Raw genomic sequence first — 25,858 nt, forward strand, 5'->3', positions numbered from 1 at the left:
ACTACAGCCAATTTAGATTGTTCAATTTACCTATACTGCATGTCTTTGAAGAAACCGGAGCACCCAGAGGAAACCGATGCAAACACGAGAGAACAAGCAAACGTCACACAGAAATGCCAACTGGTGCAGCTGGGATTTGAACCAACAACCTTCTTGCTGTTAGGCAACAGTGCTTACCACTGAGCCACCATTGTGCCCATTTGTCATACAGTTGAAGTCAGAATTATTAGCCCCCCTTTGAATTTCATTTTAAAATATTTTGCAAATGATGTTTAACAGAGCCAGGAAATTTTCAAAGTATGTATGATAATATTTTTTCTTCTGGAGAAAGTCTTACTTGTTTTATTTTGGCTAAAATTTGATTATTATTATTATTTTATATTTTCAGGACAAAATTATAAGCCCTGGTCTTGAAAAAAATCTAGTAAAATATTATTTACTGTCATCATGGCAAAGATAAAAGAAATCAGATATTAGAAATGAGTTATTAAAACTATTATGTTCAGAAATGCGTTTAAAAAAAATCTCTCCGTTATAACAGAAATTGGAAAAATAAATAAATAAACAGGGGGGCTAATAATTCTGACTTCAACTGTATATCTTGTAACAAAAACATTTACAAGCAATTAACACTAACTTTAAATACATGTAAGGTGCTAATTAAACATTAAATACATTAGTTTTGTAATATGAAAGTCAGTGGTTACAGGTTTCCCAATTTTTCCAGATGTCTTCTTTTGTGCTTAAAAGAAGAAAGAAACCAAGTAAAGGGTGTATAAATGATGACAGATTTTTAGGTGGACGGTCTCTTTAAAGAGGTTTTGGCCTTCTAGACGATTTCTAATACTCAAAATCAACATCATTTGTTGAATTTATATTCAATTCATGACTAATGCTGCTTTTAATGACCTAAACAGTGGCAATTATATATATTTAAAAAGTATGTTTCGGACACTGTATACTGTTTTGTATAATTATGACAACCATCCACTACACCATTATCATCTGAAACTTCCAGTGTAAAGGGAAATGCTGACACCTTCATGGTTATGAGGAAAAAAAGTAAGCGCTAATTCATTCGTTTCAGACGTTACCGCTCTAAAAACTCGTTTTATTACAGCAGACTCAAAAAGCTCTCTGGAGTTCTGCATAAACAACTGTGTGACTAGCGTAAGCATTTAACTTTCTCGTTAGCAATCTCCCCCGTGTGGCGCTTTAGCCATGCTGGCTTGTTTATTATGTTCATAGCTTTGGCAGAAAAAGAGATTTAAGTGAACTCCTACGAATAGGAAGCACTTGTAAATGCATAGAAACACACTCAGCTGTAGAAACAGGGGAATTAGGAGCTTACCAAATGCTAATGCTAATACAAAGCAATTTTCAACCTGATGCTGATACACAGAATTACATTTTTTTTTTGTAGTAAGCAATAAAATGTACTCGGAAGAGCTATTACATGGACCCTAATCCACCCCTGCGCCCTAACATGCATCAATATACAACTTTTTATTTGGTGTTACCTCGGAATTTCCATCTTTGTGGTTGCCGTAAAACGAGAGGATGAGGCAAATAAAGTAAATAATCAAGTGTATGATCTTCACAGGCATTCCAATTTAGCCTTTGGCAGGCACCACGCAGCATGCAAATATCATTTTTTCCCCTGCTGTTTAGCTCTCTGAAAATGCACTCAGAGTTTAAGTGGATATACACTTACTGGAACTTATGGTATTGTGGTTGAGTGGTGATACCAGGAGTCCAGACAAAAGCAGATGTGGACATGAAGTGGACTGTATAAAATACAGAGATAAGCATTTCGCATTGGATAAAACTACATGTGCAAATGCAAATCCAGTGCATGATCTTACAGTGTGATAATGTTTATTTTGCCTGCCCAGTTGAAAGGAAAAGGGGAGATAAATGTGCTGTTGCCCAATTGAATGGTCAAAGTTGCCCAAAACGTAAATTTGTGCAAAAGCGGTTTGCAAAACACTTACTCGATAAGCAGCTAAAAAAACAAAACAAAATACAATATAAATTTATAAAAAGTAAAAAATATTCTTAAAAACAAAGTTGTTTTGCATCCCAAAAGTGAAACATAACAAAATTTAAAAATATATAAAGAGAAAGTTTAGTACTTTTTCATGAATTTAAAACAACTAAAATGAGAAAAAATATGAACAAAAAAAAAGTAGAGCAATTCTGTGCAAAATTCAACTTTTTTTTTAAACCAAAACAGCAAAACCCTTTCTATTTTGTGTGTGTGTGTGTGTGTGTGTGTGTGTGTGTGTGTGTGTGTGTGTGCGTGTGTGTAAGCTTGTATTTTACAGAACAGTAAAAATACTCAAAAATGTTTCTGCCAATGTTTTCAAACAATTATATTTAATTTACGAAAGTCACACAAATTGCCATTTCCAACCCAGGCTCATTCTGATTACGTACCCCTATAAACATTTCTGGAGAGCACCAAACATGTCCCAGGAGGTACGTTTTTTTGCAGTTTTTGTGCCTCCACCAGAGGCCGCTGTTTACGCTTTTTCAGATAACAAATTTTCTCACAAGTATCATTCGCGCCTGTAGTTCTCACGTAAATCCACCAGAGGCCGCTGTTGACTGACTGACCCAACCGATATTGTTTTAAAAGGCACCGATTGACCAGCGCCCACCCACTTCTCTAAAACCAACCGACAGTGTTTTAAAAAGCAATCCAGAAAAAGAAAAGCCCTCGCAGAAGTCTGATTTTCTCAGAAGTCAGAAGTTCTCAGATTTTACCACAGTCTCACCCTGTTATTTACTTGTTTGTTTTATTTATTGGCTTTTGTTTTCGTCTTACCTGCTTTCTTGAACTTTAACCGCTTTCGGACTTGAACCTCATTATCATGGTCAACTCTGCTCTATGTCTCAAATCCTGTGCCGTCCGCGGCGAACCACTAGACAAACTGGTAACAGCGGAAAAGCCGTCCACATGGAGGTAAGCGGTCAGCTGGTAAGTGCGAAAGGGAGCAGTGTCATACCGCCCCGTAGCGTTCGTTTTAAAGATGAAATGCAGCCATATGTTCCTCTGGCTACATTATTTGCAATCTCTATAAATGTATATAGGGCTAAGTGTTCAGAATGAGCCTATGTTGGCAATTTCACATCTGTCACACTCATAACGAAGCTCTTTTCGCATAAGTGCAAAAATGTCAAATAAAATCAAATTAACCTATTTTTTTTCTATCTTTTGAATTATATTGTTTCTTTTGGGTTTTGCAATTTAATTCACAGAATTTCTATGAAGTATGTTGTAAACTGTAAACTCGCAGACATTTCTGGTCACATGATAACGCATGTATATTTTCCTCATTTAAAATAGAAAAATGTTTACAGATTGATATTTTTCTGAACCCATAACTTCGTGGTTTGTAGTTTTGGAAATTATATTGACTATATATAATATATTGATATAATTTTAACATACTTTCTATGCGAATTTATGTTTTGCGTATGTATTATATCCATAACACTGGAATTGCTCAGTAACATCTAAATTAAATTAGTTTTTCAGTTAAAAAATACAATAAAATTGAATTTTATATTGTTGTATCAACCTAAATACATTGTTTACTCCTCTAAAAATATGTTATACAAGTTAACACATATAGAAACAACAAATAATAGCAGATTATTGTTTTTGGCAGAGCAAATTAAATGAAATTACGACTTTTCAGATCCATATAAGGATCAGGTTTAAATATTTTAATGAAAAGCATCTAAATATGTTTACAGCCTTTAGTGTAATTACACTAATGGGAGATCAACATACAAACGACACAGAAAGAGATAAGGCAGGAGAAGCTTTTAAGGCATACATGGTGAGAAAATCAGAAAGAGAAAACAAACACATTGCGGACTAGGTTTAGATATTTGGGTGTGTGTGAATGTGTCTGCAAGTATGAGCTCATGGGAATGGATGGGAAGTCCCTTCCTCATGCACCGTACTGTCATAGACAGAACACAGACACACAAACTCCCCCCAATCTCACACCCAGTACATGAACACCCCTATTTTACTGCTTTGGTTTGCTCCAAAACCAAACCTTTCAAATACTGCTTGGTGCTATGAAAGAGTTCACCCAAAAATGAACATTTACTCTTCTTCCCTTACTCATCTTCAAGTGGTTTTGCGCTTAACAATAAAACAGCAAAAGAAGATATTGTGAAAAATGTTGGGCATTCACATCCACAGTAAAAAAAAAACAAACAATAATAAAAATACTATGGAAGTCAATGGTTACTGGTCTCCAACATTCTTAAAAACAGAAGAAAAGCAGCAAGCAAACAAGGATTCAAATGAGTCAAATCCTCTCTCAAGAATGAAAAGTACAAGAAACAAAGGGAATAAAAGACCTGTGCAGTTAGGCAAATAAGGCATCCTGTTGAGTGGAAAACTTTGACAAAAATAAACGACCTCTCCTTTTTTCTCAACCTTGAAAATACAAACACAAGAGCTGCAACAAATCAAGTGATTCATTAAACTAGATAAAGAATAATAGCACCAGTCCTGACCTCTCCAGTCCGTCAACAAATACACACACACACACACACACACACCTCCAACTGAAGTCTAATAACTAATCATTTGTTTACCTTATCCAAGGACTTGCTTATTTGCGGCCGTCTTCAGTTCCAGCGCTGCGTTTAACCTCCCTGCCCTGCAGAGACAACAAGCACAGAGAAAAAGCTGGAGCTGTAAAAATTAATACCGCTTTCACAAACCATCAGTCATCTCTGTGTACAAAATGACGTTTAAGTATGCTATTTTCGTTTTGATGGTGCAGATAAACTAATGAGGACTCTGATTTACCGAAGTAAACAGAACTTAAGAGAACTTTAAAAATAAATCAACAACCTTAAAATATTTATACCATAAGCATTACTAAAGCATTAACTTTTAAAACAATTTAAATTTAGTCACTCATTATCTTTTTTAAGTAATAAAAGTATGCCTGCTTTTAAAATCACTACAGTATATTGACATATCACACAATATGAACTAGTATTGCGCAGATTAGCTATATAATAATCAGTGGTCTAAAGTAACAAATGACAAATACTCAAACTACTGTAATTGAGTAGTTTTTCTCAGAAATTGTAATTTACCAAGTAGTTTTCTAAACGTGTACTTTTACTTTCCCTTGAGTACATTTTTAGTGTAGTATCGGTACTTTTACTCCACTGCATTCCTTCAACCTGAAGTCAGTACTTTACTTTTTCTATGATGATTGGCTGAGTAGAAATATCAGTCCTGTGATTCCCATCCAATCAAATCGCACATAGAAAGTAAATCATAGAACAATCTCAAGAAATGGGCCCTTCATAAATGCAGCAAACCATTTAGAAGCCTAAAAGTGTCCAAGATGATGTGCAAAAATCATCATACGCGGTGACCGAGAGACTGCTTAGACTGCATGTCACAGATGGTTTCCTACTGTATGATGACTGAAATCACCAAATGGCCTTATACAATCACTAAATACACCACAGAGTGTTACATTTTCACACACGCACAAATTGCATGTAAACACGTCAGCCGTTTGACAGCATAATACTCACTACTCATGAGAACTTTTAAAAGATCTACTTTTTAGTCATAATTTGAGTAATATTTACAACAGATACTTTTACTCTACTTGCACTACATTTTAGGGCAGGTATTGGATTTTTCAGTATTCTTTCCACCTCTGATAATAGATGTGGACCTGACGTTATCGAGTATGTCAGTTGCTGAGAGTACAAAAGCATTGACTGCAGGATGCAGAATATTTTATTTTTAAAAGCAAAAAATATCACTATATTGGTTTTTGACTTACGAAATGATATACAGTAGTTAGGAAAAAAGTATAATCAAAGGTGTCATTTGTGTCAACTTTGCCAAATTAGAATTTTTAACACTGGGATTTGAGTACAAGTACAAGTGTGTTTTAATGTGGTATATGTGATGTTGAATGTATTTGTGTTGATTTTTTTTGTTTGTTTTTTTCATGTGACATATGTGATGACGTTGAAGGTAATTATGTGGTGAAGCCAAAGACAAATTTTATGGATATTGGACAATAAAGAGAGTCTAATATGTGAATGTCCTTTTCCTAAATATCAGCATGTGATAGCGATTGCAAATGTGATATTGATTTCAGCAAACAGTATGTTAATAAGTTTTAAGTTAATGAGTTTTAGACACAAATTTGTCTTTTATTACAAAAAAAAATTGTGGTGGAACATTTTTGCGCCTCAGGCCAACACTGAAGTTTCCTAAATGAATTTGGTTTTGAATTAAATCAGGCATGTCCAAGCTCGGTCCTGGAGGGCCGGTGTCCTGCAAAGTTTAGTTCCAACCCCAATCAGACACACCTGGGCTAGCTAATCAAGCACTTACTAGGCTTTCTAGAAACATCCGTGCAGGTGTGTTGAGGCAAGTTGGAGCTAAAATCTGCAGGACACCGGCCCTCCAGGACCGAGTTTGGACACCCCTGAATTAAATGATTCGATGATTCATTTCTAAACAAAGTTTAACAGTTGAGTTTTGCAATTTTTGAATTCATTCAGCCGATCTCCAGGTCTAGCTGGAGCACCTTTAACTTAGTTTAGCACATAGGTCTCAAAGTCAATTCCTGGAGGGCCACAGCTCTGCACAGTTTTGCTCTAACCTTGACCAGACACAGCTGATCTAACCAATGAAGGCGTACATTATTCTTTTGAGCACCTCGATTATTTGGATCAGCTGTGTTTGATAGGGTTGGAGCAAAACTGTGAAGTGCTGCGGCCCTCCATGAATTGACTTTGAGACCTATGGTTAAGCATAAATTATTGAATTGAATTAGACTATTAGCATCTCACTCAAAAACATCAAAAAAGTGTTTTGATAATGTTCCTATTTAAAGCTTGACTCTTAGTAGTTATGTTGTGTATGTGTATCATGACCAACGGAGAATAAAAAGTTGCTATTTTCTAGGCAGATGTGGATAGTAACTATAATTTAATTTCAGCATAATAATCAAAGAACTTTGCTGCCTTACCAAAGCTGCAGCCAGCACATTGATATTACACAGCACCAGAAAAAAAGTCATATGATGTGTAATATCATTGTCTTAGTACACAACGTAACTAAGTAACAGAATGCAACAGAAGGTCATGCCTAGGAAAATTATAGAAACTTATTTTTTTCATATTTTGAGTGAGACTTTTATGCTTAGCTAAGCTAAAAGTGCTCCCGCCAAACACAGAGATCGTCTAAATGGATTTAAAAATAGTAAAACTCAACTGGTTAACTCTAGGGGGTTTGTAAAATGAGCTGATTTCTGGCAAAAATGCAGTGTTCCTTTAAAGCATTATTCATTCATTCATTCATTTTCTTTTTGGCTTAGTCCCTTTATTAATCTGGGGTCACCACAGCGGAATGAACCGGTAACTTAAACAGCACGTTTTCACGCAGCAGATGCCCTTCCACACATCCACACACACTCATTCACACTCACACACTACTGACAAACTGCAAACTCCACACAGAAACGCCAACTGACTCAGCCGAGGCTCGAACCAGCAACCTTCTTGCTGTGAAGCGACAGCACTACCTATTGCGCCATTGTAGCCTAAAGCATTACTATAAAACTACATTTAAAAATAAATAAATTGAGTTCATGGCATTCATATTTTGAAAATGGTACATGGAAAACCACGAGAGAAAACATAATACAATTAATTCCTTTTCCAAAAGTATCTAAAAGTTCCAACAGTATCACACTTTTGTTGTCAATCGGTCTCTAAAGCACCTCTTCTCAAAAACATGAGCCATAAAGTTCACCATTCAGCATTTATAATCTTGACTCCCAAACAACATACAAAGAGCATAATCTCATGCTAAACTACTGAGAAAGATACTATAGGCCAACATCCCTTGGGCATTTGAATAAAAGCATGAAAGCTTAGTCGAACGTGAAAAAATATGCAGTTTACATTTGGCAGTCAAAGCAGTGGCTGGCCGTTTGAGCAGAGTGATTCTGTTTATCTCAGGTAAAGCGAGTGCAGATAAAAACACACACCGATGTCCCTGCGTCAATTACCTGTTAAAGTGAGCGGTCAACATTCGCAGCGACTAAAAACAATCATTAAGACTACACGCATTCCCCATTCTCCATTGTCTCTCCTTCTAATTCATTAGACTTCAATTAAGACGTCATCCCTGCTGTTATGAATCAATAGCTCGTGGTGACAGTTGATGAATTTTTCAGCTTAAAAAGCTAAACATCATTTATTCAAATCACCTGCTAAGGTCTCAGGTGCTAAATGAGTTTACTGAAATGCCTAACGCTCATTTAGACAAATGTTCTCTCGTCCTAATGACAAGAGCGTTTTGCATTGAAAACGGGGAAGGAAAAAAGAGAGACGCGCAACAGCAGTTACCTTTCAGTTTTTAGCCCCGTAATGCGCAGCTAAATCGATAACAGTCCAGACTGAATGCATGCAGTCGGAGGTAATGCTGGGGTTTAGAGCGGTGGGGTGGCGGAGGCCTGGGGAGTGAATAAATACACTCGTACCGTCAGACGCAGCTGGAGAAGGAAAAGAACCAGTGCTCTGGTGCTCGGGGAACTTGCTGAGATGATCGGCTTCATGGGTGTGTTATGAAGGAAATGCGATGAGAGAGAGACAGCTAAATGAGCACATGGGATAAATACTGGCTGAAGACGATAACAGAGAAAGGTAGTTGGGGAAAAAAATACTTCAGGTTCTTGTGAAAAGGTGTTCCTTTAATTATGGACAATATCATCAATGTGGATTCAATTAGCTCACTATTCAGATTTACTACTTTATTTAGCAGTAGCTATATTTCATCCACCTATTTTTATGTGCAGTTTGGATACGTGCACAAAACAATGGTTGATGTAAACAGCATGATGCGCATAAGTTTTGAAAATGAAAGTTTAGTAGGAAAACTGAGTAGGACAAACTTTATTTGATAAGAAAAGATGTGCATAAACTATGATGGAAACAGTTTTACTGAACAAATTGCAGTATGCGAATTAAAAAGGTCATGTGATTTTGTTATAAGAGATCAAATGTTGATTAAAATGCATGTGAATGGACAAACTAGCAGGCTGAGCACACTGTAAAACATCTGAAATGTTATTTTGGTCATTCTAAAACACCATAACCATTTCAGTATTAGTGTTATAGTATTAATTACCTCCAGAATCAAGAGCGTCTGTGCTCTGCGTCTCACACCTTCAAACGCCACCTCGTGTTCGTTGCATGTCTGCATTTGTCTTCTGATGTGCAAGTCATTTATTAAATGATTATTATCATTTTATTAAAAAAGATTGACGCAGCTTCTCCAACCGCAGCAAATTACATTTTTACTTTTGATTTTTGGCGCCAGTTAATCAGGAAGTGACTATTTCGTTCTCTTTGACTTGTCGGACAGAAACGCTGCTTTATTCGCACGTGTTTTATGCAATATTCCAGTTTTGCGCATAAATTTAATTTGCATCTTTAGATGCAAACATAGCTAATGCTAAAAAGTGTCAAAAGTTTGTTTTTATCATCTCTGAACGGTGATTAAAATATATAATTTCTATGTCATTTCTACATTTTAAACACCTATTGGAATAAAATACACTTTGTTCGTTATTGCACAAAAATGATGTCAACCTGACATGATCCTTCAGATATTATTCTGATAGGCGGTTTTGGTGTGTAAAATTATTACGATTAATTATTTGGAAAACTGAAAAATGTTGTTGTGCTGCCAATTATTTTTGTGAAATATCTTTTTTAGGGACAGGCGACAGTCAAAATTTCCAATAAAAATAAAATAAACGAATCAAACCTGAAATATTTCAAACAAATAGTATTTAAAATGTAACATAACCTAGGAAATTAAATTAAATTAAAAATAAACAAAATTTCTCACATTGTCAGAATTCGGCTTTATTAAAAAATGCATGACAATAAGAATGTGAATATCCTTTGGCTTAGTCCCTTTATTTATCAGGTGTCGTCACAGAAAATGAACTGCTAACTTATCCAGCATATGTTTTACACAGTAGACGCCCTTTCAGCCACAACCCAGTCCTGAGAAACACCCATACACTCTCACACATTTACTACAGCCAATTTAGTTTATTCAATTCACCTACAGTAAAGCGCATGTCTTAGGACTGTAGGGGAAACCGGAACACCTGGAAGAAATCCACACGAACACGGGGAGAACATGCAAACTCAATACAGTAACGTCATCTGATCTGATCCAGATAAAACTAAATAACAAGCCCTAATAAAATATGTCTTGTAAAAGTGCATGACACCTTGATTGATAATATTGTATTTAAACTAGGGTTGTCAAAAGTATAGAGTTCGGTACCAATCAGTAATAAAATTTGAAAAACGTCAATTTCACACTAAAATTTTAGCGATGTTGAACACTAAACACCGCTGAATGGCCATTGTGAACAGCAATGAACAGTGATGAACCTAACCTTCATGGCCTATCACAGTCATTTCTGGTGAGCATGTGAACACAATGGTCAATCAGCAGTGGTTAAGAATGTGCTCAACAGCGCTCCAATGTTAGGAGGTAAATGGATGTTTTTAAAATTTCAGTTTCGATTGGTACCAAGCTCATTATTTTTGACAACCCTATTTTAAACAATCCTTTGATTTGCTCTAAAAAAAACAACCAATACACTAATGAAACAGATATAGCTGGTTTACTAGAGCATTTAAAGGTACAGTATTTGTGTTTGCAAACATTTGTATAACGTCTGGCAAAAACTTTCATCATGCATGACCCTGATAGCTAAAACGACAGCATGCACATGATGAATATCAATAATCTCATTTGAAAATCCAGATCTGAAGAGGACTTATAAAATGTTGTTCTTATTCAAGCGCATTTACATTGTACAGACTGTCGAATCACACACTCCAGCCGATTCCTGGCTAAAACCAAGCCAACACTAACGGAAAAAGGCCCTGGTGGTCATTATGAACGCCTCTTCAGTCCATCTAATGGACCATCTCTTCCCTCACTTCACCAAAAACACAAGAGCACATGAATATTTACCACCAAGCAAAGCCATTCCATTAATCGGTTCGCAAACGCTTAAATAGCATATCTGTAGCTACTTCTGCATGGGGGTCATAAATGAACATTCCCGTTTCATTAGCATATTAATTTATGCAGCGACTGAGTGCAGCTCATAGGCTGTGACCAGCTCCTCTCCTCCCCTATTGGTCAAGGAAAATAATTCATCTATTGTCCTCTGAGAAGCAGGCTTGATTTTCATTTAACACAACTGTGTGTGTAAAATACATACATAGATATATTTTTAAATTACTGTATGAGATCAACCAAAAAATAAGTATCTACTCATGCTTAATTCAAATTGTCTGTTGAGTTTGGTAAAACAAAAAATAAATCTAAATGGTACTTTTTGGGATTTATAAATACATGCAATCAACTGACCAATCAATCAATTAATCAATGTGGTTTTAGGCCTATAAATTAATTTAATTGCATTAATAACTGCATTAATAACTGTAATAAATAAAAACATTTATTTTTAACGAAAACAAAAACAATTGTGATGCACACTTTTCGACAATACATGAATACAACAAGTCCCAATAAATCCTATTTGTTTTGAATTTATAAGAACTAAATAAATAACAAATATTTATAATCGATCCAATTTAATTAAAATGACATGGCATGATTACGAAATAAACTACATTTACACTGCGTGTCATTTTTATGAATACTGTAAATCTATTGTAAAGATAAATCTTTGTGTTAGGAGCCAACTAGCATGATGTTTTAGCTATCACATTTGCATATATAAGTATTCAAACTTATGAGAACATACACAAACTCTGGTTCTCACAATTTTGAATATGTGAACTGGAAATAGTAGATTTAACAGTGAAATTTGAGTTAATCCCACATACTGTACAAAGCTACTGCATGTCAGAAGACTTTGATACATTGAATGTTTATGGTGATGCTGATGTCAGAAAAACATAAACAATCTTGAATTTTATACTATACTTTTAATATAAGATGGCAATCATATAATTTTTTTTTTGCCAATTTTTAGATGCATGTTTATTTTAAAAAGGGACAAAAACTGCACAAACACAATGCAAACAAAAACCCTGACATGGTTTAACCTTGATTGTAGCATGTTCCAAAGCAAAAAGATTAACATTATATTGTATTATGTCATAGGACGACGCGGTGGCTCAGTAGTTAGCACTGTCGCCTCACAGCAAGAAGGTCGCTGGTTCGAGTCCTGGCTGAGTCAGTAGGCATTTCTATGTGTATTTTGCATGTTCTCACCGTGTTGGTGCGGGTTTCCTCCGGGTGCTCCAGTTTCCACCCCACAGTTCAAAGACATGCGCTATAGGTGAATTGAATAAACTAAATTGGCAGTGGTGTATGTGTGTGAATGAGTGTGTATCGATGTTTCCCAGTACTGGGTTGCAGTTGAAAGGGCATCAGCAGTGTAAAACATATGCTGGAATAGTTAGCAGTTCATTTCGCTGTGGCAACCTCTAATGAATAAAGGGACTAAGCCGAAGGAAAATGAATGAATGTATGAATGTAATTTCCATATATTTAATACTGCCTGCTAAAAACAGTACGCTTAACCTAACTATATTATTAGTAAATGCAAACATTACAAAAACATTACACACAAAAATCAACAAAAGCCTTTGTTAATCAATAATTTGCTTCTAAATGAATGAAAGCTGATGTTTATCACTGCCTTAAGTGCTCACTCATTCCACTGCAGTAAAATGTACGAGCAGATGTTTTTGTTTTTTGTTTTTTTGCGGTTTTGCAGTAATCAAGTAACACATTTTCAATGAACCTGGGATGCTCAAAACTCTGATCTAAAGCAGAACAATCATATCAAAAAATGTGAAAACAGAGAGAGAGAGAGACCGCAAATAAGAGCCTGAGCAGAGCACAGGCTGCGATATCTATATTGAGTCCATTTGTGTTTGTTTTTAGGGTGTGTGTGCACATGATTTTCCAAGTCACTGTCTGTGCTCTGAAATACAGGAAAATTGCATGACTCACTTTGAGACAAATACAGCTGTTTACAAAAGCCTGACAAAAAGGTGACTGAACTGAGCGCTCTCTCTCTCTCTTTCTCTCTATCTCTCTCCCTCTATCTCTCAGACTGTCTGGAGAAGATGTGGTAGTAATGTTTGTAAATTTGGTGAAATTACTAAGTAGTTACTAGCTTTTGAGACAAAATGATGTATAAATAGGGCATTGTGTTCAGTTGTTGAACATAAGTTAGTTATGTTTTTCTATTTGCTTGTGAATTTTAATGTAAAGTTTAACATGTTTAAAAAATTATGTTAGAAATGAGAGAATTGAAAAATAAAATGAAATAAAATAAAAAATAAAATTTAATAAAATAAAATAAAAATTTCACAATAATAATATAAAAAATACAATTAAAACAAATTAAAATAAAATAAATATCCAATGAAATGTCATGCATTTTATCATATTAGAATTATTCAAATGTTTATAATAAAATATAAAATAGATCAAATTAAATAAATAAATACATATAAAGTGAAATTATGCATTTTTAATCATAATATAATTATTCAAATGTTTATAATAAAATAAAAATTTAATTAAATAAATGAATACATAGAAAGTGAAATGTCATGCTTTTTAATCATGTTAGAATTATTAAAAATGTGCATAATTAAATTAAATTATATTGAAATGTCATGCAATTTTAATCATATTAGAATTAATCAAATGTTTATAATTAAATTAAATTAAAAGTGAAATTTCATGCAATTTTAATCATAAATCAATAGAATAACAACAATGACAAGTTGAAGAATTAGTAGTAAAAATCCCTCCCTCCCATTCTTTCAGTCTCAGTAGAGCCGGATTCATTTCAACTATTCCCAAAAACCTGAAAGTCATTTTTATAATTTGCTTACAAGCAGGCTTGGCCCATTGTTTTGCACGTCCACGTTCGTGTAAACAACGGCGGTTTCCGACATGCAAACAGACGTGAAACCTAATTTATCTGGGCTTGAGCGTGGGTCACTTGAGCTTCTGGAGGCCGAGCGAGTCGGTACATAGTCTGCTGAATGTCAGCCTGTCTGAGTCTAGACATTTTTTTTCGGATCTGCCCTCACGTTTTGCTGAGCTAAGAACAAAGTACACAGAGTACACACACATACACACACAGCTTTCAGTCTTAATACCAAGGCAGCGGTATTTCGTTCCTATCCCAAAACAAACAAGGCAGTGCATTTCTTTACACTATTTAAATGTTAACAGGCAAGAGCGCAGGCTGAATAGAGCATTCTTTCACTCTGGATACCAGAAACGGCCCAGCCAGACATTCAAAACAAGTCCTAATGAAATCATCCAAAAGATAAATAAAAAGCTGCACTTGTTTTCTTTTCTGAGCTTGCCTTCACCTCTTTTTTTCTTTCACTTTTTTTTTATAACTGGATTATATTTTTTATCTGAGTGCAGACCAGTGCCTTACGAGTGTAAGAACTACTGTAGAGCGATTTCTCATTCTCTCTTCCTTTCCCTCGATGACATTTGTAAAGCTAAGCTTGTTTTAACACCAGTCTAATCTTGGAACCGATGATTTTAACCCAACTAGCCATATGAGATCCAACAGAAATGTGGAATCCAGTCATAAAAACATGGAATGTTATGGAATTCTGCATTCTTTGGAAGAATGAATCGTGAGTACAACTGTACATCTTATCAATTCACAATATGGACTAGTGTCTCTGAAAGTTAAACTGCATTAAGATTGTTTAAATATAATGTTTGCACCATGTTATGCGTGAATAAATGGCCCAGTTTCATAGCCCAGTCTAGTCTTCTATCTCTAGAGCTGCTCTCTCTCTCTCTTCATGACTCAGGGTTTTATCATTTCATTTGAGAAAAAAATCGTTTGTCATCAGAAAAAGAAACTCAAAACATCAGAAACCATTAAAATAAAAGAATTTGAGAAATGTTGTATATTACAAATTATAAATATTTATAAAATAATAAATAATTATTTATTCAAATAAATATTTGTTAAATAAATGATATAAAATATTATATGCAGTTGTACAGCCGAATGTACTTGTCAAAGTAATAACATTTATTTTTTTATTCTTTTATTTATTTATAATTAAATTTTACAGAATAGGTAGACAGTTGTTTGTGAAATTCTTAATATAAAAGTTGTATTAAACTGAATAGATTTCCTAATCGAAAATATTAATATATATGCCTTTTGATTACTATGTAGTTTAGCCTTTAAAACTGTGTGAACAAAACTAAAAAACAGGATAAAACTAAATTCAGACATTTTTAGAAACAAATATAACATCTTCATAGATATAGATAATATTTATTGCAAAAAGACACAAAATTGTACTCACACACAAAAATTCATTATAGATTGATCCCCAATAAAAATTAATAACTAAATAATGCAAAATAATGTTTACTGTTCAAAAGTACTCAAGACATTCAAAAATATCCTTTATGAAATTAATACTAAATTGGCAATAAAAGACATTTATTATGTGAAACAAGATTTCTATTTGAAATAAAAGCTGTTATTCTCAACTTATGAAAAAAAAATTAAACATTGATAAAACAGCAGTAATTTGCCATTTGCAAAAATGTCTCAGGCTACATTATTGATTGAAAGTGCATCACTTCTAAACAGCAACTCTAAAAAAATAAATAAATACATGAATAAACAATTGATATACAAAAAAACATTCATTCATGCATTAACTTTCCTTTGGCTTAGTCCATTAATTTATCAGAGGTCGCCACAGCGGAATGAACCACCAAATTATCCAGCATATGTTTTACACAGCGGATGAGCTTCCAGCAGCAACCCAGCACTGGGAAACACCCATACACACAGATTACAACCACTTTAGTTAATCCAATTCACCTATAGCGCATGTTTTTGGACTGAAGGGGAAACCGCAAGGAACATACAAACACGGGGAGAACATGGAAACTCCACACAGAAATGCCAACTGACCCAGCCGGGACTTGAGCCAGCGACCTTCTTGCTGTGAGGCGACAGTGCTAACCACTGAGCCACTGTGCCACCATACAAAAAAACTATATAATTATAATCTCACACTATCAAACAAATATTTTGACAATGTTAATTATTTAATCTAATATTTTATAATTTTGTCTTGTTTAATGCCAACATCTAAAAAGAAAAAAGTTGATTCAATACATATTAATTACAGTATAGACAAAACTGCTGAATATCTACAAAGACAGCAATACACGGTACATTTTACATCAATTCTACACAAGCAGCTGAAACACGTTTATTTTGAACACTTGATCCTCCACCAATAGCACTACCTATTCATTCTTGATTATTTGTTCTTCATCTGTCCTTTTGTTTCTTACAAAAAAAATGTACAATTCTCAACCAACCTTATCACTCCATCTACATATTTTTAAGAGCTTCAATTACCCTAATTTGTAAGTCACTTCAGATAAAAGCATCTGCTAAATGACTAAATGTAAATGTAAAAAACACAAAGCCATTTGTAGCTATCCCAACCATTACATAACACCCCTTTCTATCAAGCAAATCACACGTTTTTTTTACAGGTTAATTTCTTCAAATGATCTCAAGTCTCCTCTGACATCACGTTTCCTCATTCTCTCCACCAATCCCCTTCTCTTTTTCTCTCATCCGTTTTCTTCTCTGCTCTGACCACAGATCTGCTGTACTATTAATATCAATAACCCACAAATTCCATTTCCCCATGCAGAGACAGACTGAGAGTGAGCGCGACGACTGAAGAAAAAGCAAAATCTCCCAATACAGATTCACTTCTCCTTTTGCGGGACAGATCTAATTGGACAGGAGAGAGTGGAGGCAGAGACCGTGCGCTTTACTCAGAAAGAGAGTGAGAACGAGATGCACGGAACAACTTTTACACAGCATTTGTTTTATTTTTAACCCAGAGAGCAAAAGAGCATTGCTTTAAGTCTATAAACACTTACCCATGAACACAAAGCAAAGCTCCACAAAAGCCAAATCCAAACAATTCCACACTTTGATCTGTACTATAAAAGAAAAGGTCCACTCTTCAGCAGCTGCCTCTTTATCAAGTGTGCGAGTCTTTTCCCTGTTTGCTGTTTCTGGTTTGCTCGCACATGCACTCGCGTCTCGGGGGTTGGAGGTATGTGGTCTAAACACAACAAAAGCTCGAGTCCAAGATTGAATATGCAGGAAGAGGGGCCTCCGTTTGCATAAACACAAACACTCAGCAAATGAAGGGCTGGCACCGATCGCACCACTGCCTGCTGGGAAACGCATACCTGTCCCGTCCCAGCCCTCCACTGCTTTAATCAATCTATACAGGGGGGTTGCTTTATGACTTACAAGTAATTATTTGAATATTTTGTATTTCTGTTTCATTTGTTTTGTTTTGCATGATTAGTTGATTAAACACATTTAATGCAAAGAATATATTAAAGATATATTGATAATTATAATTTTTTATATTGGGATTTACGTGATTTATCTGAAATTTGAATTAATAAATACAATAAATATAAATCAAATAAATAAATAAATAAAAGCTATTAAAAATTTTGGAATTCTAAAATAAAATAAAAAATAAATTAACTGAAATAAAATAAAATAAAATAAAACAAAAAAATTAAAATAAATAAATAAATGTTAAACAAATTAATACAATAAACAAATTAATAAATTAAATTAAAAAAATTAATTAAATAAAAAATTATTTAAAAAATTAATAAATAAATAAACAAACAAAATAAAATACAAATGATTAATTAAAAAATAAAATAATTAAATAAATTTAAATAAAATAAAAAATAAATGAAATAATTTGGAAAAATTTATTAAATAAAGATAAAAAAATAAATAAAAAATAATTAAAATAAAACAAATAAATAATAAATAAATAAATAAATAAATGTAAAAAAATTATAAAAAAATAAAAAAATAGATTAATAAATTAATAAAAAAAAATTTAATTAAAAATTAAAAAATAATTAAAAAAAAATAAATAAACAAACAAACTAAATAAAATAAAAAATATTAATAAAAAATAAAATAATTAAATTAAAAATAAATAAATAAATAATAAAAAATTCAGAAAAATTAAATAAGATAAAATATAAATAATAAATAAATAAAATAAATAAATAAAAAAATATTAAAAGTTATTATAAAAAGAAGTTATTATTAAAAGAAGTTATAAAAAAGTTATTAAAATATATAACAACGATAAAAAACTGACCTTTGATATGTTTACTGTAAGAAAACTACAAAATATATATGGAACATGATCTTAATATTATATTGATTATTGGCATAAAATCAATCATTTTGACCCATGCAATGCATTGTTTGCTGTCTATAGGATATATTAACTGCATATTTTGTGGTCCAAGATCACAAATGACAATATGGAATATATTTATTTCCCATTATTTAAGGTATGTTTAGTTAATCAGTTTATCATTTAAATACAAATAGTGGGTATCTATTATTAGTATTAAATAATATTGTTCTTAATAAGTGTCATCTATTTTGCCAACTTTATCTGCATCGATTACTGTTAAACAACTGACAAATTGTACTTACTGTAATTACGATCTATAAACACATATGTAACTACATGTTTTATCATTACAACTACTACCCCCCCCCCCCCCCCCCCCCCCCCCCACACACCACTAAACATGTCCCTGTCCTACCATTTCCCACCACAATAGCAACAAAAGTGTTTTGTAATTTGAACACAAGCACACTCTACCTAACAATTCAGTTTTGGTGTCAGTAGTAGTTAAAGACACCCGATACAAACGTAGATTCTTTGTGTTTCTCTTTTCCTCAACTTTCATACAGGAATGAAAACAGGATGTTGGTGGAGGTGAAAAGGACAGTACAATAGATGCGGTGCTTCATTTCTTGCAACTCTCCCTCTACCTTAAAGTGTATGTTGAGCGATGTAACGTCACATGACGGACGCTAAACTGAGCGATCGCAACTCGTTCCTGCAAAAAAACAATATTGACACTCATTCATAAACCAGTGGCATGTGTGGCTTTAACAACTCGCTTAAACCACAGAGAGTGATATACCATAGATGAGATGGAGAGGAAAAAAACGGGGAAGGGAACAGGAGTGACGGACGAGGTGAGCGAGAGAGGAAAAGAAAGAGGGAGCACAGACAGGACCTCTAGAAAATAAACAGGGTGTCTTGTTTCAAAGGCGAGAGGGACACACAGGCATTCCATTGTTCAAGCCAATTATCAGAGGCAAATAATAACAGCAGATGGATCCAGCGAGGCCAAAGAACGAGTGAGTGAGAAGTGGAGAACTGCAGAGCAGATGATGAAATGTGAGAGAGGAGGAGGAGGAACAGACCAACCCCATCCTAAAGCCCCACACACCAGATGTGGACTTCTACAGGGACTCTGCACAAACACTAACTTTCACCACAAACCCTGCCCAGCCAACACAGGATGATCTAATGCTGGGTTCACACCAAATGCCGATTTAAGTATTCGTGCAAGTAGATTACAAACAGAAGTCAATGTAAATCCGAAAATAGAGGTGAATTAGCACTGGGCGAATGATGAGAAATGTGCGATGAGTTTAAAATTTTCAATTTGTGCAGAAAATTTGCGTGAAGCAGAAAACATGCCATAAGTAAACTAGAGCAACTGATGCGATGCTTTTCATTTGGTTTTTGGAGGTTTTTTTGGAAAGGATGACAAAAGTGTTACATTTATGGAGGACAAAATGTAAAATAGAAATTGTGTAATAACTGGGATTCAAGCAATCATTTTCAAACATACAAATCAATAAATAAACAATATTAATAAAAATAAAGATTATTCATAAATTAAAAACATGATGAGATAAGATAAGATGATAGCTTTGAGCTAAAAGTGTCACACACGGACATAAACAATATTTGATGCTCATTTTAGATAAGTATGCATTTAATTTGCCATTCTGCTTGATTTGTAATGAGATAATTGGAGTTGTAAAGAGTGGAAATGTTAAACGCCACTATGAAACGAAACACTGACATTTTGAACGGCAGTATCCACAAAATATAAGGAACACAAAACTACAACACCTAAAGTTTTCTTTACACACCGTTGGTATTCTTCACTTTTTAGGAGAGAGGTCTGGATGCAGTTGACCTGCATGCAATGCTTTTCAATGCCCACACCTAACCCCACCTCTCACAGTGATGTCACAAGCCTCATTGAGTGCATTGGGTCTGACATTGCATCTCTGAGATTTGCAATCTCAGCTTGCCTCATCATGGCTGCATCCAGATACTATTGGGCCTACTTTTTGCTGTGTTTTGTATGAAAATGCACTTATATTAGTGGTTTTTGCCACATTTACATTGTATTTAATGTGTTTTAAATGCAAAAGGCACTTATAGTTATTTGCACAAAATAGTGTTACGGACATTTGACCTTAATAAAAATTCAGATTTGGATCTTTTAATGTAGACACTGAGAACCCCTGCTGTATAGTATAGTATAGTATAGTATAGTATAGTATAGTATAGTATAGTATAGTATAGTATAGTATAGTAGACATGCATATATATACACATACACTCTACCACAACTACTACTAATCATCATCATCATCATCAAAAAAATAATAATTATTATACTAAACATTATACTAATTATAATTTTTATGAATTTTATTTTATTGTTGTTGTGTATGTTGTCTTTTCTTTTTATTTTATTACAGTAGTTATTTATATTTAATTGTCTATTTATGTCTACATAAATAGACAATATTTGTGTTTGTACTGTGCTGAAAGCTCCTAACACAATGACAAATGTCTTGTGCATGTAAACACACTTGAGAATAAGGCTATTTCTGATTCAGATTATTTTATTATTATCATTATTATTATTTTTATTATTATATTTTTGGTGGTTCATCCCACTGTTGTGACCTCTGAAAGCCGAAAGAAAATGATTGTATAATATTTTTTGAACAAGACACTAAGCTTCAAAAACAACAGAAATATGACCTTTATTCCTAATAATATTACTATTAGCAACCGGGCTAAATGTTACAGGTGCGATGTAAATGTGTTACAGCACCACTTTGAAAGCATAATTATTCCCATAAGACTAATTAACTCTGATTTGCTTATTCCACAAACCCAACTGGTGATGAAATTTCAATTACTGTGTAGAACAAAATGCCATCAAAAAGTAGATTTGCTGTAAGCTACAGAGTAAAGGCTATGTGTTATGTTGAGAGCATTTCTCAGTTTTGTTTTTTGGGTGTATTTTATCAGCAGCGGAGCTACAGGGAAGAGCATCTGAAGCGAGAGGAACCGGCAACTCAATATGCTGAAGGATGTGTCATATCAACTGACAGCCCGTGTGTGTGTATGTGTGTGTGTACAGGCAAGGGGAAGGGGGGCTTTTTCAGCCTAAAACAAAAACGCATCCTCAATGTGCCCCTGTCAAGGGTGGGAGATGTCTTCAGATAGTGGCACAAAAGATCAACCGCTCCTTTTCAGCCGAGAGAAAAGAAAGAAAGTTTTCGTTTCATTAACTCAAGACTAAAGCGTAATTATCTCCCTATGGGCCGCAATCACCAAAAGAAGGATAATAGAACTGAAAGCACTTTCCACTCCACTCATCTAAGCGGTTCTTTTCTTCTCCCTCTCTTTTTTTTTTCCACTTGTTTTTTCTTCTCCGCCCTCAGATGAGATTAACCAATCGAATAATGGCAACAGATTGCGGGGGCAAGAGGAAAATACAACTTTCAGAATGGTGTCTGTCGGAGAGCTTTAAAGATTCGCCGCTATCTGGCTTCTACTTGTCAGCGAAATGGCTTCCTTTCCTTTCGTCTGGCACCTCTGTTCCTCTTTATCTCTAGGAAAAACGGGGTGAGGGAGGTTAGCCGGCAAATCGCCCTGGTTCGAGCAAATTTGAGATCAGAATCAGATAAAACGCAAACATTTAACAAGCACAACCCTCTTTCTCGATTACTAACAGGCTGCTACTTAAAGGAATTGTTCAAGCAAAAATGAAAAATGTACTCAACATTTACTCGCCCTCAAGTGGTTCCAGTTTTCTATGAGTTTTTTTTTAACACAAAATAAGATATATTCTGAAGAATGTTTGAAACTAGTAGCAATAGACTGGCATAATAACAATATGGAAGTCGTTGGTTTCCAACATTCTTCAAAATATCTTCTTCTGTGTTCATCAGAAGAACAATAAAAAAACTCAAAGGTTTAAAACAAGCAGAGAGTGAGTAAATGATGACAATTTAAATTTTTTGATTGAATTTCCATTTAAAGGTGCTTGTAGAGCTAACCTTAAGTGAAATCCCTAAATGATTCAGAAACAGAACAGGCCCTGATTTTAATTAGCTTATGAAAATAATTGCTATTAACACAAGTCTAATTCGGTTTGGAGCACAAGGCTATGACAGCAATAGCAAAATCTCACTTCTAGAATGGAGCGAAGACAAAGAAATAGTGCGAAAAAGGGAAATTGGCAGGCCAAGCGACTGTTTTGTGCACTGACACAGAGGTCGAGTTAATTAGACTATTGTCATTTTAATCAGGACAGCTTCTCGGTCAGCCTTCCCTCAAAGAGCGAGCGTGCGCACATCGACGCCGCGCTCTGGGCCTCAGTTCGGTGTGTATGTGTGTGTGTGCAATGCTTTGCTAATGAGCGACTCCACAGAAACAAAGCCCCCGAAGGACCACCGGGGGAAACTCCTCGCCCTTCTCTCTGCTCACTTCTCTGTTCATTTGAAAATAATTTAAATATCAAATATTTGAAATCATTTGCTTCTCTCCCTGGCTATCTGATATTGAATGGCAAGTCTTTCATGTCGCCTTTATTATGTTCATAAACCGGCATTAAAATTCAGAACTATCATTACAAGTGACTGTTTTTTATTACGGCAACTATCATTTCGGTCCAAACCATGGATTGTTTTCAGATAACTATGAATATTTAATTCTGACAAGACATTGTTATGCAAAAATAGAACCACAGTGAGAGCTGCTGCACCATAAATGAATACAACATTGTGCAATACCTCATAATTTCACTCAATTTGGATGAGAAAAAAAATCTCTAACACGCTGAAAAATAAGTCAACATACTATATATACACACATTTACACAGAGTTTATGAGAATGGATGCATCTAAAAATTGCATAGCTAGCACTCATTTTGAATATGTAATTACTTCACCACCTCAAAAGAGTAGTACATACTGTAGTAAAATGAGTAAGTAGTGTAGTGTGAATGTAATCTGGATTTACTGCATTAACCGTATCATCATCACATGATCTAGCAACATCAACTGCATCAGTTTACTGCCTTCACAAGTCCATGGCCTTGTGGGATAACTATATGCACACTTACATCTCGCTACTTCTGGCATATTCGTTTATGATTACTGTAAATTTGGACCTACTTTTTGTCACGCAATATTTACCATATACTAGGTAACAGGATTTTGGGCTTAGCGAATACTTCAAGTGCAAATAAAGCCGAATCAGTAGAGTGTGGTAAAGTTTTACAAGCAAAAAAATTGCAGTTATGTGTAAAGGTTCTGATATCAAATAATAAGAATGAACCACTTTAGTATATGAGTGAAATAAACTGTTTGTGTGTAATGAATTTATTTTTATTGTTAAAAAAAAGACTATGAGCTTTCCAAGATGCCACAACATGGTATAACAGGGTTAGTTAAACTATGGTAACTTTGTAATGTTGTATTAGTCACTTGTTTATTTAATTAAATTAGTCATTGTTTAACCTTAGCATCCAATGACATTTCCACCCATTGCTCTTGGACACTTACCAAACTGGGATTGACTGTCCCAATATGGCCGAAGGCTTACACATAGCAGCCCACAGATGAGGAGATCATGAAAAATCTATGTGTATAAACATATCTATGCCTTCAAATGACATCTTATCACACATGGCATAAAACAGCTAGATTTTAAAACAGCTCAGACATTAACTGTGCATTGCTGTTGGTTGACTGCTTGCTTTGAATACTCCTCCCCAGGACATTATCGGTTTTGTTTATCTCCATATGCCCTACTATGTATCATGTAGGTGACATGATGTCATCTAACCTTGCATGTACAGAAAATTCAGCTGGATGCACGATAACTCAGGGTTGCAGTTACGTATATAAATTCAGCTCTCAAATGATTTGTGTCCACAGTGTTGTCGAAAAGATAAATCATATGGGGGAAATAAGACAGCTAACGTCAAGAAAACTTTTTAAAGTAAACATTAATCTGAAAACAGTTGAGCAAAATTGTGAACTAGTTGCAAAAGAAATTCGGTTGCACCAAATAAATATCTAAACACTTTGTTGTTACAAAATGCAGCGTTTAAAATCACACAGCATAGTTTTGAGTTGCAAGCTCTTTCCGAACTTCATTCTGGTTTTATACTGACTAACATACCACACAATTTGTCTAATTTGCATGTAGCAAGGAAAAATAATTCTCTCATTTATTTCTTAAACTGGAGATGAAAACAGACTAATGGCTCTGTCTTAATTTGGAATTTGCTTGCCATTTATCATCCCACAGATAGTGCATGGTTTTATCACTCATCATAAATATTTCAGGCAGTGTTAATATTAATTTGATCAGATATTAATTTGACTCAAAAAGCGAGTAAAAATCAATTATTCAACAAAAGGGAAAGAGCAGCGAAGCTGATGGGAGATTTTTAAATCAGCTTTACGTAAACCAACACCTTCCGTCATTAATGATTTATGAAATTAACGAAACAAAAACAATATGCTTCAATCATAAATAACTATGTGTTGTAAAACTGGTTCGTTTGCAGTAAAATCACATGACCAGCACAAATGATACCGGTTGACTCGCTGTGACATTCACTGCTGCGTCTCTATGGGGGATTATAACGGATTACATGAATAAATTAAAACATAATTTGAATGTCAATCTCCTCCTCAATGGATACTCTCTTTCTGGTTCACACCACTCAAGTAAAAAGGACCTACTGTACACCCCCTCAGGGTAAATTAATCTCCCTCCACAGTCCATGATTATTGCTCATCCTACAGGTATGGCCAAGTTCTAAACTCCTAAATTTACATACTAAACTCAAGTCCATAATTCGCCATAACCATTGTACTTGGACAAAAAATCTGCATTTCAAAATGATCAAACTTACAATTTTTACCTCCTAGATAACAAAACTAGTTAAAAAAAAACAAAAACGGACAATGACAAATCACAACAAACATATTAGCAACACCTTAGCGTCAACGCTCTACCATAGTTAAAGGTGCAGTAAGTAAGTTTGACACCCAGTGGTTGAACTAGGTGTTGCATTCTTGGATCAAAACAAATGCTATCACAGGTTGTCAGATTGAGGATAAACAGGAGCGAGTCTGACGATCGAGCCTAAAGGCTGATTTAAACCTTGTTCAATATAAAAGCAACGGCATGCGATAGAAGGAATATTCTCCATATTAAAAGGAGTTTTTGTTCCAACCAACACCTTGAATTGATATTTTAGATACAGCTTCTTTTACTTGCAGCTGAACAACAGAAAACTGACAATGATAATCTCTGGTAAACCTCATGTGGTTTATCCAGTGTTAAATGCTAATAATGCGAGTTTAAAAGATCCTGAAAATAAAACAAAAAAAAAATCGTTTGAAATTTTACTTTAGAACTGTGACTCAAAACCAACATATC

General features: G+C 34.4%; 1 protein-coding gene across 5 annotated transcripts in view; it reads right to left on the reverse strand.

Moving 5' to 3' along the window:
* Positions 1-25,858, reverse strand: part of foxp1b (forkhead box P1b) — a 287,035-nt gene that overhangs the window by 194,416 nt on the left and 66,761 nt on the right. For 4 of the 5 annotated variants that reach the window (XM_056460382.1, XM_056460381.1, XM_056460375.1 and 1 more), the window contains one exon: positions 4,627-4,691. The gene's annotated coding sequence lies outside the window, so the exon portion shown is untranslated. Of the gene's footprint in view, positions 1-4,626; positions 4,692-17,092; positions 17,231-25,858 lie in introns of those variants that run through there. The other variant, XM_056460377.1, reaches the window with a different exon arrangement.

This window comes from Danio aesculapii, chromosome 6 (assembly GCF_903798145.1).
Source record: "Danio aesculapii chromosome 6, fDanAes4.1, whole genome shotgun sequence".
Taxonomy (NCBI): Eukaryota; Metazoa; Chordata; class Actinopteri; order Cypriniformes; family Danionidae; genus Danio; species Danio aesculapii.